The sequence below is a fragment of the Narcine bancroftii genome, chromosome 2, assembly GCF_036971445.1.
Source record: "Narcine bancroftii isolate sNarBan1 chromosome 2, sNarBan1.hap1, whole genome shotgun sequence".
Taxonomy (NCBI): Eukaryota; Metazoa; Chordata; class Chondrichthyes; order Torpediniformes; family Narcinidae; genus Narcine; species Narcine bancroftii.
The window spans coordinates 52,173,236-52,191,826 of record NC_091470.1 but is presented as its reverse complement, the minus strand read 5'-3'; the positions used below and the strand labels follow the sequence as shown (position 1 = coordinate 52,191,826).

General features: G+C 39.2%; 1 protein-coding gene and 1 long non-coding RNA gene across 8 annotated transcripts in view; both read left to right on the top strand.

Annotated features, from left to right (window-relative positions):
- stxbp6 (syntaxin binding protein 6 (amisyn)) overlaps positions 1-18,591 on the top strand; it is a 314,531-nt gene that overhangs the window by 87,456 nt on the left and 208,484 nt on the right. The gene's annotated exons all lie outside the window — the stretch shown is intronic.
- Positions 666-17,410, top strand: LOC138753541 (uncharacterized). The gene is made up of 2 exons (XR_011351234.1): positions 666-757; positions 17,173-17,410. It is a non-coding gene; the product is annotated as an uncharacterized lncRNA (long non-coding RNA).

Sequence of the window (18,591 nt, the reverse complement as noted above, 5' to 3'; positions counted from 1 at the left end):
CGGGTAGAGGGAGGAACAGGTTGAGGGGAGAGGCAGTAGAGGGGCGTGTATAGGATGGGGTAGGTAGAGGCAGAGTGAGGGGTGAGTAGAGGTTGGGTAAAGGACTGGTCAGGTAGAGGGATGGTGGGGCGAGGGTGAATAGAGGCCTAGAGCCTGAGGAGTGAGCAGGAAATGCTGAGTCCTGATGCAGGCCAAAATGGACACAGCTTGTGAATGCTGACTACATCTCCACAGGGACCAAATAGGTTTCCCTCAGGTCAAGCAAAGGGTGAACTTGAGCTACCTACTCCTGACCTGTAACATTATCCTCCTAAAGTTATATCCTAAAGTTTAACATTACATATGTTGAAAGAAGAGAAAACATGCAGATGTTGTTGAAAATTTTCAATAAATATTTAGTTCGGCCTTCGACTTAGTCCAAGTTTTTAATTTTGGCCCTCCGTGAATTTGAGTTTGACACCCCTGGAATAGACTATTGTCTTTAAAGCAAAAGCACAGACATGCTGTCTGTTGATACCTTTTTGCAAGTATTTTGAAGCGTGCACATAAAGGTCACTGATGGGTTCTTGTTTACCTAAAAACAACAGATGAACCAAAAGACTGACTTCTATTGTTTGATGGAGAAGGTCAGGTGTTTTTTTGCAAGCAGTCTGTGTGTGTGAGAGAGGAGTCAAACAAGTTCTCTCAGCCAGTGTGTGGGACACTGAAAGCTGTAACAAGCAGGAGAAGCTTGCTGGAACTGAAGCAGAAGCTCCAGGTAACGTGGCGAAGAAGCTGGTGGGGGGGAGAGAGAAGTCTGTTAATGCCATCCTGTTGAAGGGTGCCCAGACAGAAGATGTGTTGTTCCTCCAATTTGCAGATGGTCTCAGAATGACATTGCATGAGACCATGGACAGATATGTCAGCAAGGGAATGGGACAGGGAATTGGAACGGGTGGCCATTGGCTATTGTGGTGGACAGAGCCAAGGTGCTCAACAAAGTGATCTCCCAGTCTCTCTGAGGTAGAGGAGACCACACTTCTAATAATCAGAAGGAATTAGATGAACAGATTTGTCGGTCGAAAGGTTCTGAGATTCCATAATGCTCAAAAGAAGTTGGAGACCCTGGGATTGAGAATAACAGTATTTTTCTGAAATGTAAAATTGTTCTGACACTCCAGGATCAGCAATGTCCATATTTTGACGTTATAAAACCTTTGGTTTTCCCTCTCATTCTGCCACATTTTGTCTTCTGTGGTCAAGACGGTGGTAAAATGCCTTCACTATTTATTTATTTCTTCTAATAAATTCTTCTGCCTCTGCCATAAGGACATCACATTTTGCTGGCTGTCCTTTTTATCTAGCAGAAGGATTTATTATAGTCATTTTTAATTTCCTGCTAATTTAATTCTCCCTCTTCCCTTGTTTATTTATTGCAACTCCCTATAGTTAATGAAAGTTCTGGCTTACTGTAATTTTTTTTTTGTTGCCAATATTGTAAGTTATAATTTAGGACTGTTCTCATTGTTATTAATCATTGATATATCAAGTATGGGGTTGTAATGCTCGGTGGGATGCACATTTGTTGAAAATTTTGATGCATTTTTCTCAGTTTTTCATTTTCATGAAAAGTAGGCCCTTCAGCCCATAATATATACTGTCCATCATGCTCCCATTGATACAAATCTCACCCCTCGTCAACACTTGACCTGTAATTTCCTATGCAAGTGCTTATCTTGGCACTTTTTAAGCATTATGAGACTACTTTATTTCAATAGCTGTTCAGGCGGTCCTTTCCAGATTCTACCAGGATTTTTAAAAAATCCTCAATCTTATCTCAACTGCTTAATCCTTACCATATGCCATAGTTTCAGATACCTCATCTTCAAGGGAAGGTTTCCTACCATCTGCATATTATATCCTTATACCAGCTATTATACCCTTCATTTTTTTACACATCTGTTAGATCCCCTTCAGCCTCCGCTTGAAGGAAAATAAACCATACTTCATCATTGGTAATCTGCTGTCAAATGTCGAATCTCTTGATTTGTTCATTCAGAAAATGTATGCAGATTACCTCATTTATTCTGTTAAACAAATTTCAATAAAATAATGTTGTTTTCCTTCATAATCTAAAGTAGTGGTCTTCGTAAAAATAGTTTCTTGATACTGATAATAGTTGGGAACAACAAATGTCTTCAATGTCTATGGATCTGGGAAAATGATCAGAACAGCTCTTGTTCCATTACTTGACAGTAAGCCAAAAGTCAATTGATAAGAAATTATGGTACAAAGCTCTTGAACATTCGAAGAGAGAAAAAAATGCAAGGTTGCAGAACATCTTTTGAGTATTTAATAGGCAAAATGTAAAAATAAATTGTTTGAAAATTATGATAAACTGAGGAATTGTTTTATTTGTAAATCAAAATTGCAGATGCTAGTAATCTGAGGTAAAACAGCAAATGTTGGAGTTGCTCAACAGGTCAGGAAGCAAATAGAAACAATTATTGTTTCAGTTCGAAGAGCCTTTGCAAATTGCTAATTTACTCAAGGTGAGGGAAGGATAGATATGACGTTTAAAAATAATCTGTGTTTGGCAGAGGTCGTTGGATTGCCAGGGTGAAAAGCTGAGGATGAAGTCGTATGGTTGATGAGTTAGTGAAGACAATTAGGCCAAGAGAAAGGAATGTAAAATCTGCAAAATAATGAGCTGCAGGAAATTCCCAGTAGGTCGAAAGCATGAGGGGATGAAAGCTGAATCATTAGAACAGACAGAACTGGGTAATTCTGATCCAACCACTGAAAATTATGCAATTAAACAAAGTCCGGAAAGCTTCAATATACTCGGACAGAAGGCAAGGCACTGATTCTCAAGGGTTCCTTGGGCATTGTTACAATAAAGGAGACCACAGAGAGAATGGTCAGAGCAGGAATGGGTGGAGAATTAGAAGTGGCAGGCTGCAGGAAGATGTGACAGAGTATATAGAAATATTTTTGGGAGATAAATTTGGAAAGGTTTGTTAGAGTAGGTCACATACAAACACTTTAAAACAGATCTTATTTAAATAGCTCTGTCCCATGCTAGACATGTCGGGGCCAACAGTCTTTGCAAGAACTTTGAAGAGTGCTCAAGAGACTTCACTAATGGATTGTTGTTTACAAAAGGCAACAGATGAAAGATCTTGTTGGAGCCACAGATTTTCTGGAGTTGTTCTAAGAGGGTCATCTGGTTTTGCAAGCAGAGAGAGTCAAACAGGCTTTCTCTAGATGAGAGAGAGAGAGAGAGAGACAGAGACAGAGATCACTTCTACAGTGTTACAGCCAGCAACAGCAGCTGGGACTGGAACAGGACAAGCTGGCAAACTTGTGGAAAGCCCCATTTGGAAGACAGCTTGGTCAAAGCCCTTGTGATTCATGCAAGGGGAGAGGACTGGCTGTCTAACGTTTCACTTGGAATAAGAGAAACAAAAAGGCACTCTGTGGTGACCTGAAAGAAAGAGGTTATCATCTGGAGAACCCTGAAAGTGGTAAGTTTCGTCAGCAAGACACTGGAGTGGCTGATTAAAAAGGAATCAGTTGTGGATGTCTTGGAACAACAAATCTCTCTCTAAACCAACAAGAACCTTCCTGAGCAGTAACCATCTTCTTTTCAAGCACCAACGCCTGGTGAACTTTATAAATGTTAAATTCTGTGCACAGTATAAGAATTGCCTGCAACCAGTGAACTTGGAGGAATGAGAAGTGAGATTGGACTGTGAACCAAAAAATTTTCTTGAACTTGCACACATATTACATACACGTGTGCTTAGAATTAGAAGGGGGTTAAGTTAGGTTAGTTAAGTCAATAGTGATAAGTTAAAGTGTGATTCTGTTTTCGTGTTTAAAGATAATTAAAAGCAACCTTTGTTTAAGTAACCATTTTTCTTGGTAATTATCTATTTCTGCTGGGTTTTGGGGTCCTCTGGGCTCGTAACAAAGATCAGGATCATTCCTGCAAGCTGAATGCCAGTGTTTGTCTTTATGGGTCATGGGTGTTAGAAATTAAAGTACCTTTAAAGAAATTGCTCGAGACAAAAATTGAGAACAAAGAACATTTATTACTACAACAATGCAAAGTTGGGTGCTTCCCCTTACCCTGGGAATACACACACATACTGGGGCTCACCCAACTTTTATACAGTCAATTTCAGTATCAGAATGCCCTCTCTCTTCTGCCCCCCTGGATGGGTTTGGCATAGGTAATCCTTCCTGCCTACGTGCAGTTTCAGTACACTTGGAGGACCAGGGGGTATCCTGTGGGTGCCCCATCATGTCATTGTCCTTATTCACACCTTCCTGATTCTCTGGGCTACAGTCTCTTGATATGCAGAGTTGACTCATCCTGTCTAGGGTTGGCTAATTTCATATGTATAAATCTGTGTATGGTTAGCTAATTAGAAATGTATGACTTGGTACTTCTGTCCAGGGCTAGGAGACCCTTATCTGATCCAGACTACCTCAACTTCCTACATTCTATTGTACCTTACCATTCCTTATCTTAGTCCTATGGTCTTGTCACAAAGACTAGAAGATTCTTATGTTAATCGTGCTGACTCTGCTTTCCTGCATCCTAAGCCCCAAGCTTATCCTGTTTGAACTGGTTACAGCCATTTTACTGATGAACTTTAGTTTCTTCCATGTTCATAATTTTAGATCAATTTTCCCATCTCTCACAATCCTCACTTTTCTTTTAGATCAGTAATACTGATCTTTCACCATGATCAGTGTTACTGATCTTTGGTTACTAGTGTCAGTGTGACTGATCCCCACCCCCCCCTTCCTCACTTTTCTTTTAGATCAGTAATACTGATCTTTCAAGTGTAAGGTGTAGTTTTACCCAGCTGGTCAATAACCGAATTGTAATCTCTGTGTAAAGTCTTTAGGTAGGGGAGCACCATGAAGGTCAGAGTAGCGAGTCCAGCTGCTTATTAGGGTTGCGAGTATCAGGCTCCAGTTCTCAGTAAAGAGTCTAGTCCATCCCACATCAGTCCGAAGTTGCCACGTCTGAACATGGGCATGGGCAGATTCACGTTGAAACATTGAAGCAGTGTCTTTTAACCACCCGACTTTTGTAAGCATTGTCCTGACGAAGTCTGTGAGAAACGCTGCCTTCAGCAGCGAACAAGTAGCAGTCTCTGAGAAACGCTGCCTTCAGCAGCGAACAAGTAGTCAGGCGGTTCCTTTGAATTGTGGTTAGTATATTAGCCTGCAGCTGACGTGGACTTTTTACCCCCTCCATAAATCTTCGTCCGCGAAGCCAAGCCAAAGAAAGAAAGAGTATATGATGTCCTCTTCAGCCCCGAACCCTAGGGCCACCGATCTCCGAAGGCTGTTTGGAGCCTGATATTAAAGTGTCAAGCAGCTCACGGTTGTTGGAAACTGGTGCTCCACGGGGTGATGAAAAGAGACCAAGCTGGGGGGGGTTGTTTCTTGTGATTTAACTGTGTGTTGCAGCTTGTCTGCTAACATTAGCATATGTATCATTGAACTTGTGAGTTGCAGCCTGTCTGTGTACATTAGCATATGTATTAACTCTCTCTCTCTCTGTTACATGTACAATCCTGACTACCATTCTGTCTGTCTTTGTCCCACCATGTCCTTTGTGCTATCGCTTCAAAACTCCTGTCTTTAATACCTGTGTAGGCTAAGATACAAATTAGATGTACTCCACTAAAGCTGTTCAGTTCCCCTGGTCCGTATTGGAATCCCTTGTTAACCCATATCCCACTATGACTATACATTAAATCTATGCCCTGTCTACATTCTAAAGGAGCACAATTGTAACCTCTGCTGCCCCTATTCCAGGGGGACTTAAAACATTAACGAACAATATTCCAAAAAATGAGTAAAACAACAATGAAAGTAAAACCCATTGAAAGCAGCAATAAAATATAACAATAACTGAATAAACAACAATAAATGTAAAGCTCATTGAAAACAGCAATAAAATACAACAATAGCTGAATAAACCACAATAAATGTAAAGCTCATTGAAAACAGCAATAAAATACAACAATAACTGAATAAACCACAAAAAATGTAAAGCTCATTTGAATCTGTGTGTCGTGATGTTGTGGTTCAGAAGCTGGTTTAATTCTTTGAATGTGGGTCCAGCCTTTCTCTCTTGTTCTTACTGCGGTGTCTGTAATTAAAAGTACACAGAAGGGACCATCCCAGGCAGGTTTTAGTTGATCCTCTTGCCATGCTTTTACATATAACCAATCACTAGATTTTAATAAAATGAATATCAATCTGACTTTCCTTTGTGTTAGTGTAAAAATTGTAAAATGAAACACAAACCATATTTGCATGGGTTTTGAATATGTTAGACCTTATTAAAATGCAGTTGGAGCTGCTTGTCTGTATGGGGCACAACCCTCCAATTTGTTAGAGTGAGTACATAACAGACATTGCAGCACAAGAGCCCCTGCAAGAGAACTTGAAACATATTCAACCTTTAGTTCTGCCTTAAGTAAAATGCCTTGTGCCACAGCTCACAGGAGCTGGCCTTATTTAAAACAGTCTGTAAAACAGGCACCAAAAAAAGTTAAAAGATGTTCTTATGAAGATTGCACACACAATCATTTAAGTACAGGCTAGTTTCTATTATATTCCACTTAAAAGTTCTGCTGCATGAATCCTGGAGCTTGTGGAGTCATTATTGAATCAAGAAATATTGGTGCCATGCCAATCTCATTCTAACATGCCAATTTCTCCAGTCCTTAAGTCAAGATGTACTGAATAGCATCTGGTACAAGATCTGTGAGTTCTTAATGATATTATTATTCTTATGCACCCAATTGTTCTGAACTATGCCACCAATTTAAATCATATTCCACCTATTGCAATACTCACACAGCACCATAGACCAGTTCGCAGGTTTATTTCTCCATTAAGCTGAATCCAGTCGCGCAGGGTTTACCTCCGTGATCATTTACAATGTAACTTCCGCACTACCGGATTTAAATATAAACCTGATGAATGGGGGAAAGTTATCATGAATTAAATAACAGCGGCAATACAGAGAAATTGTGCTGAGGCATTAATTTCACTCCAGAGGAAAATGCACCAGAGAAATGATTAAACTTATAGGAATCCCCATAGGAATCCCCAGAGGTATCTTTATTCTCCAGAGGTGGGTGATCTTTCAACTCACGGACCTTGACTGCTGAATGTGTAGAAGAAATGTACTAAATCTGTTGATAGGGCTCCATACCTCTAACTGCAAGACAAGAGCCTGAAGCCTCAATTTCAAGTGCCACAGTGCACTTAAAGGGACATGCACACTCCCCCTTCAACTGGCTGATCCAGCCACTTTACACATCAGATCCTTTCTTTATCTTACATACACTTAAAATAAGACGTGTAGAACTCACCCTATTTGCGCAAACATTTCTCCCTGCAAATGTTATAACATCACAACTCTCAGGTACTCCCTGTGCAAAATCACATTTGAATACAATTTATTTCATAAATTGGAATTAACTGGTAGTTAAATTCGCTAATTCTACAGTATTGAAAAACGATCATTTATGACATTTAATTTTTAGCATGAATTTTAATCAATATTGGTCAGTGACTGAAGTGGGAAGTCGTGATTTATGAAATTATCTCTGGTCTCTACTCTCCCACTCCCTGCACTTCTCCCAACATTCAGGAGCTGGCACACAGTCCCTGCCTTATCCATGTTACTCATCTACTATTACTTTAACTGCTTGCATCAAAATGTTAGCCTTTGCTTTCTGCTTATCCTCAGATGTCAGGACAAATGCTTTTTGTGTGATCTGTAGAAGCTGGGTTATTCCCTGCTCATGCCAATTTTCTGTCTTTTGTAATTTTCTCTTAATGTCTGGGGCTGAGTTGGTAACAAAACCTGTTAGTACCAATTGTTCCCCTGCTGGGGATTCTATGTCGAGACCCCCATATTGTATATATATATGGTCCCAAAAATTGGTCTAACTGTTCAGCACATCCCTGGGGATCTTCTATCAGGGAGGTCAGTTCTTTCTTAAAGTTACACACTTCAGTACTGGTCAGGGGCACATTTACGAAACCGAGACCCTCTCCCATGGGAACTTCCCGCAGTGGTCTCATCCAATTGGTTTCTGGCTTATTAGGTCTGGGTTCCTGCTCCCTGGGAAATGAATCAAAGGGTTCTGCCCTTTCTTCCTGAAGAGTCTCACGCTGTTCTGAATTAAAGTTACCTCTCTCTCCTGCCAACAGAGGTGGTAATCGAGTGCTTTGTGAGCAAGTTATCATACCACTCCTGCTCTCTTCTCTCTTTAGTGGTGGGGGAGGTGGGGAAGGTGCAGAAGGGTAGGTCATAGGAGGGGAAGGAAAGATAGGAGCTGGCATAGGAGGAACATAAGGTGGAGGGAGGGAATGTAACACATCCCAACCCTGTGATTCAGGGACAAAAGGTTCCTCCTCTCTCTTATCCCTGGATTCTTTCTCATTCAAAACCAGCTGTTCAATGGATCCCTTGAGCCAGCAGGCTGCATATTCCCTGCTCTCAACATTGTCTTTCTGGTTTTGATAGAGCCATAGGTTCAAAGCTTTACACATCCATTCATCCTCGGATCCGAATTTTGGCCAGTACACGGAGCTCCCTTTAACCGGGTATTTAACCCATTCATTACAACAATACCTGACCGTCGTCAGTTTGTCTTTACCGCGGGTCTTTCCTGTGCCCCACTCAGATAACATCAACCCAAGCGGGCTGTACGTAGCTATCTGGTGGTCACGTCCTGTGCCAGGACTCTCATCTTTACTGCCCGCCATTCCCATGCTTAGGAACAAGTAAAATACTCTTACCGAGTTCTAGCAGTACTGCTCTAGCGCGCGTCCTTCCGCCGTTTGTTCTCAATGCCTCTTCTCGGATATCACTCGCTTCTTCCACTGACCAGCCACCCGTCGCCCGTGAGTCCAGCTGAATCAGCCGGGGTGCACCTACTCTCGTCGTCGGGGCACTCTGTCAGTGGAGGGAGTGTGATCCCGGACGAGCCCCCATTTGTTAGAAATTAAAGTACCTTTAAAGAAATTGCTCGAGACAAAAATTGAGAACAAAGAACATTTATTACTACAACAATGCAAAGTTGGGTGCTTCCCCTTACCCTGGGAATACACACACATACTGGGGCTCACCCAACTTTTATACAGTCAATTTCAGTATCAGAATGCCCTCCCCCTTACATTCTTCTGCCCCCCTGGATGGGTTTGGCATAGGTAATCCTTCCTGCCTACGTGCAGTTTCAGTACACTTGGAGGACCAGGGGGTATCCTGTGGGTGCCCCATCATGTCATTGTCCTTATTCACACCTTCCTGATTCTCTGGGCTACAGTCTCTTGATATGCAGAGTTGACTCATCCTGTCTAGGGTTGGCTAATTTCATATGTATAAATCTGTGTATGGTTAGCTAATTAGAAATGTATGACTTGGTACTTCTGTCCAGGGCTAGGAGACCCTTATCTGATCCAGACTACCTCAACTTCCTACATTCTATTGTACCTTACCATTCCTTATCTTAGTCCTATGGTCTTGTCACAAAGACTAGAAGATTCTTATGTTAATCGTGCTGACTCTGCTTTCCTGCATCCTAAGCCCCAAGCTTATCCTGTTTGAACTGGTTACAGCCATTTTACTGATGAACTTTAGTTTCTTCCATGTTCATAATTTTAGATCAATTTTCCCATCTCTCACATGGGCATCACTGACAATGTCATTATTGTCAGTCTTGGATTGTTCTTGTGAGTGAAAATGTGTGTCACCTTGCTGTTTCGAATTGTTTTGTGTTTGTTCCAATTTTGCTTTTGTAGGCTGACCGTATCTTGATTTTTCTGTTCATTTTTGTTGATATGATGGTTCTGAATTCTCTCTGTATCAGTCCTAGTGGTCATTCATGAGCTGGGGGGGGGGGGGGGTTGGCCGAGATATTTGGCTTGTTCTGTGCACATTTTGTGTGAAAGTGTGATACAGGCTTGCTTTAACCTGGTGGATGCTGGCTGGGGAATAGTGAGCGATAGAAGAAACAATCTTGACCGCTAGTATGATATTTATGCTGTGACTCAGTTTGTGAGTATAGCTTTAGCTGGTATGAAGAGTAGAAATGGAAGCAACCAGCTTTTCAGCCCTGCTTGCATACTTTGTCATTGTCAAATCAGCTGATCCTTATTCACAGCATCACCTACCTGCACTAACTCCACATTTCTTCATAACTTTTATCTAACATTCTGTTCTGTAAAGGAGGCCATGTTGTGAGCATTAAAAGCCCAGAGCAAGTTAGAAGTGTACATGCCTCACCTGGAAGGATTGCTTGATCACTCTATGGTTGTAAGCGAGCAGGTGTAAGGACAAATGCTGCCCCACGGTTGCAGAGAAAATTCCTATAGGATGGGTGGGAAGGAATGTATCTGAATCCAAAACCATCTTGAAAAGGCAGTTCCAAAGATTCACCACCCTCTTGGATAAGTCTTTTTTTAACGCTGTAAATGGCTGACCTTTGCATTTGTAAATTGCCCTTCCCTGTTTCAAACACCCCAGTCAGGTGATGGGCAGATGTCATCTTATCTTTCATTGTGTTTAAGAGGGTGGTTGCCTCGTGTCTCCCACTCTGAAGACATTTATTTGTCATGAATCTTAGACAATAGGAGCTGGAGTAGGCCCTTCGGCCCGTCGAGCCAGCACCGCCATTTTACAGATCATGGCTGATCACTACCATCAGTACCCCTTTCCAGCCTTATCCCCATAACCCTTAACTCCTTTGCCCACTTAACAAATACTGTGTTTGAATGATGTGTTGCACCCATTCTGTATTGTGGCCTTACTAGTCATCATTTGTGATCCAGATATTTTATGGCTTTTCCATCTTCAGTTGTTCCTGAATCTCCTGATTCATTCCCCTATTTGACTGAAGATCACCTAATGCTTCCTCCTTTCATACCAGTGCTATTTTCCTCAATGACCACTCCTACTATTGTTTTCCTCTCTGCAGTTTCATCTCACCCTTTTGCCTAAGCCTTCAAGCGATCTTTCTGTTCACATTGTTTTTGTAAATATTATCATATGCCACTCATTTTAAGCACTCTCATTTAATAAATGCTATTTTATTCCGAATTTGATTTTCTCCCTTTGGCTGTAAGGTAGCTTTGCCATTAATATCAGCTATGAACAAACAGAGAAAATATCAACAAATCTCATCTTCATGCAATTTCCACTGACCTCTCTAATGATTAAAGCTCAGGATGATGTCACTCAGATTCCCTGGTTCTGCCAATGTGCTACTCAATATTTCTTCAAATCCCAACAAGCTGATTTTGATGTCGAATCCCAATGGGTGTAATTGGATTTACACGTAGTACCTAACAACCAGCAGCATGTTTTGCAATCTGCGTCATTCATAACCCAAAGGCATTCTTCTAACCTTAGACTAAGCATGCACATAATTGATGGCTGTAACATTCCTGATAAGTTGTGACTTCCTTTCCTGGAGAAATTTAAAGCAGCTGTGCTCCTGGTTTGGCAGCTTCCTCATTGCCTCTCATTTAAGAGGGTTAGAACACAATATCCCCACAATCTAAGACAAAGGAGGAAAAACCCAACACCCAACCCCAACCAACCAATTTTCCCCTGCCACCGTGTCTGCCTGTCCCGCATCGGACTTGTCAGCCACAAACGAGCCTGCAGCTGACGTGGACTTTTACCCCCTCCATAAATCTTCGTCCGCGAAGCCAAGCCAAAGAAAGACAGGTACAAGGAAAACAAGCATTCTAGTGAAGGACTTTTTGTGGAACTGCCTGACCACATTATTATAGCCTCTGAAACATATTAAAATGTGGACTCTTTCAATTGTGCAGCAGCTAATTTGCCAAAGATCCATGGAGCGTAGTGGGATAATTGACGGGATTTTTATTTTGAACATGTTGATCGGAAGGCCAGGACATATTTAATTGATGTTTAGACTTCTATGTTGTTTCCTCTCTGTTTTTGTGAGTTCTCGGTGCTTCTGCTATGCAGTGCCAGATATCGTGGTTTGAAGTATTAATCATCTTTTTTTAAAAATGGTCAAAAGATGCAAAACTGTTATCAATAAAAAAAATCTGTAAAACTTTTAATACCCAATCTATACTGATCATTAAAAGCAGAATCCTGCAAAAAAAATTCATTTGACCAAAAGCTCATTTTTTTCAGATATTTTATCTAATCTCAAATCCCTGATTTTCCTGGGGTTCCTGAGGTGAATATTCTAGATAATTTTTTTTCAGATTACAACCTTCCTGGAATGGTTTAATATCTTATTTATGACAAGTTGACTGGTTTAAGATGTATCCCTTTAGGCAAAATTACAAATGCCTGGGAGCAGGATTTGAACCTTTTGCTGTCCAATGAGGTTTGGGACTCTATTTTCAAACTGATTAATACTGCATCTTTTGTCATTGTGCTTGTCATTGTCTGTTGCATTTCTAAGTTGTATATAGGGCCCACATGTCTAAAGTTAAATTATCTCATTTTTATTTAGATATAAATCCCCATTGTGATATATGCAAAATAGATGATGCTTCTTTAATTCATAGGTCTGGATGTGCCCAGTTTGGAAAAATATTGAAGAGAAGTTTTTCAAACAGTATCAGTGATTCTCAAATTAAAATGAGAACCAAATTCCTTAGTTGCTCTTTTTGGAACATTTGGAAAAGACAATGTTTTTGTAACTCCAATTGAATATCGCATTTATTATTTTACTTTGTTGTTGGTCAGGTGTGGTATTTTGATAATATCTCACCTATTCATTTATAATGGCTAAGGGACAGAAAAGAAAAAGTGAGAGAACTAAACAAAGGTATTATGAATTAGGAGAAAGGGTTCATAAAGTTCTTGCTTTGCAGATGAAAGTGCAACAAACTTCTCAAACAATTAATGCTATTAAAAACCAATCTAAGAAGATTACCTATAAACCTCAAGATATTAATGATTCATTTAAAGATTTTTATTTCAATTTATATAGATTTCAGCCTACATGTGAGGAGACTAAAATTGAGAATTTTTTTGATTTCAAATAAGTTTATCTAGTTTAAATTATCAGGATCAAAGAGATTTAGATGCTCCCTTTACAGCAAGAGAAGTTGGTGAGGTGTTGAGTTCATTGCAGTTCATTACAAGTCACTAGGGGAGGATGGTTTTTCATCTGAATTTTTAAATAAATTTAAAGATCTTTTAATACCCCCTTTTATGGAGGTGTTAAAGCAAGCGGCAGAATCCCATCCTCTACTGGAATCTTTTTCAAATTCAATTACAACAATACCAAAGAAAGATAGAGATACGTTAAAGCCTGCATCTTATAGACCAATATCATTATTGAATGCAGATTATAAAATTATTGCTAACATTTTAGCGATAGACTAACTAAATATTTACCAAATGTAATTGATATGGATCAAACAGGGTATCTTAAAAGGTGACAATCTGCTGACAATGTTGTAGATTGATTAGTGTATTGCTGGTATAAATAAAATTCCTGCTTGGGTTATATAGAACTTAGTAAAATAGGAGAAATTAATATACAGGATTTTATTTACAAGATTCAAAATTGTTGGTGAGAAGCAGAGACACACCTGTTCTGAAACATTTGATTGAATTATGGAATAAAATTAATTATGAAATGAGTGGAAAGTTTTAATTTCACAAAAAAATGCCTTTGTCAAAATAGACTTAATCCATTTGCTATGGATAATCAATTTTTGAGGACTTGGATGCAAATGAGGATTGTGAGACTGAGGATTATTTTGAATCTGGAAGATTTATTACTTTTGAATGAGTATAAATTTAATGTGCCAAACAACACATTTTTTTTGTTATTATCAAGTTAAGGCTTTTTTGATTGATAAGGTAGGTCTGAGTTTGACATTACCTAGTCAAATGAATTGGAATTATTGATTCTTAATAGTAATTTAATTGAATTTATCACTGTAATGTATAATTTACTTCAAAAGAAAGCCCCTAAAATAAGAGTGTGTAGCAGCCGGGTCAGCCCCGCACATGACAGTAGTGAACAGGCTGCGTGGCAGGGCACAGGCGCTCCCCCCCCCCCCCACTGCGCAGAGGTTCTAGGCTGCAGGAGCGCATTGCCAGGGGAATGGCCAGGCCTCACAGCAACATTATGACATCGCTCCCGTGAGCCTGTTACCTTCCCTAAAAAGGAATGCGCGTGGTTTGAATAAGCTGCAGTTACTGGTTTACCTGCTTGGTGTGGACAGCGTTTATTTCTGCCTTTAGCTATGCTACAAGTGCATGAGTCAAAATTAAGATGGGAAATGGATTTAAATAGACAAATATATGAGAAAGATTGGATGCAATTATGTAGAGATAATATGACAAAAATTATTAATGTTAGATATAGGTTGGTTTAATACAATTTTTTTGAACCAGCTATATTTAACTCCTCACAAATGTTTTTAAAAATTGAACCCTACATTATTAGATTTATTAGATTTATGTTTTGGATCATTTCTGCATTCTACTTGGAAGTGTCCTAAAGTTCAACATTTTTGGTTGAACGTAGAAATTTTTGGAACAAATAACAGGGGTTAAGTTCCCTCAGGATCTGATATTGTTTTTGTTAGGTAATATTATGACTATAAGGCCTAAATTAAAGTTAACTATGTATCAAATTGAATTTGTACAAATTGCTTTAACATTTTCCAGGAAGTATATAGCTATTACTTGGAAATCAGATAAGATTTAGGGGTGGAGAGATGAGATGCTGAACTTCGTAATTTTATTACTTATAATTTACAAAATAAATATCAGATATTTTGGAAACCATGGCACCCATATTTGCAAAATGTAGTTATGAATGTTTAAAAAAAACTATCTAAAGACCCCATCTTTTGGTAACCTCCAACATTATTATATTATTAAAAACTTTACGAAAACAGTTATCCTCTTGACATTCTCCAGTTTTTCTCTCTTCAATGTTCTTTTTCTTCCTTTTTTGGGGTTTTAGGGAGGGAGAGGGAAGGGAGTGAGGGGGAAGTTTGTCAAACATGTATACTTTTTTGAAAGTTCTCTATTGAAAGAAAGATATTTACTTCAGTAGTTTAAAAATTGGTAAATAAAATAGTAAAAAAAAGACAAACAATGGCTAAGGGACATTATGTCCTGTTTAAATTTGGGAAAAAATTAGGTATGCAATTTATGATTTAAATATTAGATTCCAAATGTTATAGGGCCCATCAAGGACTATTACCACAATCTCTAGGTTCAGTGTTAATGCCAAACTTTGGCACTGTGCTGAAGTGTCAGGTGTGAGCTTCTTTGTTTCATCAATATGTAATGCCTGTATTGATAATATTTGAAGTTAGCAGAGAATTATATATCTTAAGGTACATATGGTTACAGAGGTACACACACCACATTTGACAAACTTTATGAAACTAGGAGAGAACAAGAACAAAAGAAGATTTGATGTGCCAAATCTTTATAAAATCTTGTGAAGATGTTAGTTTGGAAATGCCAAGTATTGCAAGTAAGCCAATATGGAATTAAAATGGATCACAATGTATATCAGGACAGTGTGTGCTTTAAGGGAATAGTATTGGATACATTCAGCCTTGTGGTGTCAATGCTGCAAACCCCAGATCCATTTGAGTGACATGCGCCAGACTTTGCAAAATCAAATTTTGAAACAGGAGATGTTTTGCAAAACATACTGAAACTGTGTGATGTCAGGTCACATGGGATGAGAGGCAGGATAAAGAAGGAGGGAGAGCACAGAAAGCTGAATAAAACCTGTCCTTTGTGAAAGGCAAGGTGAATAAAACCTGTCCCATGTGAAGGGCAGGATGAAAGCAGCAATTTCTGAAAAGGCAGGACTGCTGGTCTATCATCAAGAAAATAGGTTCTATATCTCTAAAAAGCTTGGGGAAAATGTGTGAATACACCAGCAAGGAGAATTTCTCTAAAAGCTGACTCATCGAAAGATGTGCAAATTTGTAAGAAAGCTGATGCTCCCTACTTGCTCTATAAAAACTTCTTGAACATAATTTAAAGAAAAGATCCTGTCACTCAACAAGAGATTTGAAACAGGACTTTAAAATTGATGTTTCCAGAAGCAAGCCATTGTAATGGTCTGGATTTTAAAACCAGACATACACACACAGGAATGCACACATAATGGGGGTTAATTTAACATTAAGTTTAGAGTTAGTGAGATGTTTTGTAAAGAATAGTTTAATTAAAAGACTTTTTCTTTCATTTACCATTGTCTGGTGATTTTTCCATTGCTGTTCCAATGTTAGAACTAGTTAAGGGCTTGCTAGTTCGTAACAAATATAAACTTTCAACCTTGTATAGGGGCTTTGAAAATTTAAATTTATAATGTCTGTAAAGGTTAAAACGTGTTTTTGATTCTTAGTTAATTTTGTGCTTTTATTTTTAAGGAAAACTATTGTTTCTAGCAGTCATAGTGACTATGATGTAATATGTTGGAATATCATTCTTCGACAAACTGTGAAGAGAACATGAGCTCGAGATAATTTTCTTTGATTTTGCCTTATTTCTTGTTTATCTCTTTAAAGTTGAATGTCACGATATTTTTAAATACATTATATGCTTTGTTTATTCATCATTTTGAAAATCTTAATGAGAAATTATGCAAAATGTTTATCTGTTTTATCAATAAATTAAAGCTACATAAAGCTGAATTTACAAAGTTTGGTTTATTGGATTAATAAGATAGTAATTCGGAATATTGTCCTCATTTTTCTTGATGATGCCATGTTTTAAAATGAGGAAATACTAGAACCTGGAAAGTGTCATTTATAACTGTAAACTTTGTTTGGAAGAAAGGCTCATGAAATTTGAAAGAGATAAACTTGTTAAAAGCAAATAGACATTCTTGCTGTAAAAATATAATATTCCAGAAGCCTCGATGAGAACATATCTGTGAATTGTGCAGTTTTAAAATTGAGCTAAAGTCTTGGAAGATGCCTGTAACCTTGGAAAGATAAGATACAGCTCTGGTTCGTAAAATCTGGCAGGAAGCTAAGAAGAATGTGCTCTTAAAAGATAAAGAAAGCTTGTGTGCAGAACCACACAAAGGCAATTCAGAGAAATTCTCTTAAAGGGACCATTCAAGATACAAATTTGTTTACAGTTCCCAGGAGCCAGAAGAAACCACGTTAAAACATGAAGGAATCAAGATGGATAAGAAGTTGTCTTATTGGGCAAAAGACCTCGAGAAACAGCCCTTCTCAAAGAACTGTTTGGTTGAGCCAGCAAGGTGGACTGACAATGCTTGGCAGGAGGTTGGAGCCAGCCACTAAAGAAGTGGCTTCTGTCACATTTGTGGCCCGAAATGTGAAGTTCATAAAACATTAAACACAAGTTTTATCAGGTAAACTTCACAGTGTCTTTTTATTTTCCCGTTTCCTTTGTTCTCCTGCTTGTGTTCTTATCTCTCTCTCTCATACCACGTGACTTTCGGTACATCTCATACATATTCATTATCATGACATCCCTCCTTTAATCAGAAATAAACTTTACCTTCACTTACCAATATCCCTCGGAAACCTACAAACATCGTAACTAATGGTAATACTATAACTCAACTACATAAAATTTACTTCCTACAGCACTCATACATGCACTTTATGATATAAGATTAAATACTGTCCCAAAGTTCTTATTAAAACTATGGCACAAAGTCTTCGTATCGTTTGGGCGGTTTCCGGTTTTGTTTCGGCCTGCCTGCGATATTGTCGTCGCTTCTCGGTTGTTCACTCTCAGCGTCGGAAATACTGCTCGCCACGGCTTCGGGTGTTTCTGGCGCTCTAGTCACTTCATCAGGAGTGCTGGTAACTGCCTCTGGAACATCATCAGGTCTCTCAGTTTCAGCATCTCGTATTGGCCTTTCAACCTCTTCGCTCGATGTATCTCTGGACTGGTACCTTTTTACACCTGAGACATTTCTCTTATACAGGACTCCAGTCGGAGACTTGACTGTCACCATACTGCCACTTCTGGATACGACAGTATAGGGTTGATGGTAATAAGGTGTGTCTAGCTTACCACCAGTTTCATGCCTCACTAGAACATTATCTCCTGGCATGATGTCTGAGTACTTGGCTCCACGTTTCGAATCTGTGTACAGCTTTGCTGCACCTTTCTTTTCAGCATCGTGGTCCCTCATCTCCTGGTCGTTTCGGATTTCCTTTATTTCTGGCATTTTTGTGCGGATTTTTCTCCCAAAAAATGCTTCTGCAGGACTTTTTCCAGTGGTTGCATGAGGCGTTGCTCGATAGACAGCCACATAAGATAGCAATGCTTCTCGCCAATTTTGTCCTTCTGCGTGTGCAATCCTCAATCGTTTTTCAATGGACTGATTTTGTCTCTCTACTTCCCCGTTGGCTTGCGGCCATTTCGGAGTTACTTTATGATGGTGGATACCTGTGGTCCACATGTATTCCGCAAATGTCTCTGAAATGAATTGTGGACCATTGTCAGAGTATAATGTAACAGGTAATCCATATCTTGCGACTATCTCTGCTAATGCTTGTATTGTTTTTTCAGTGGTTGTGGAC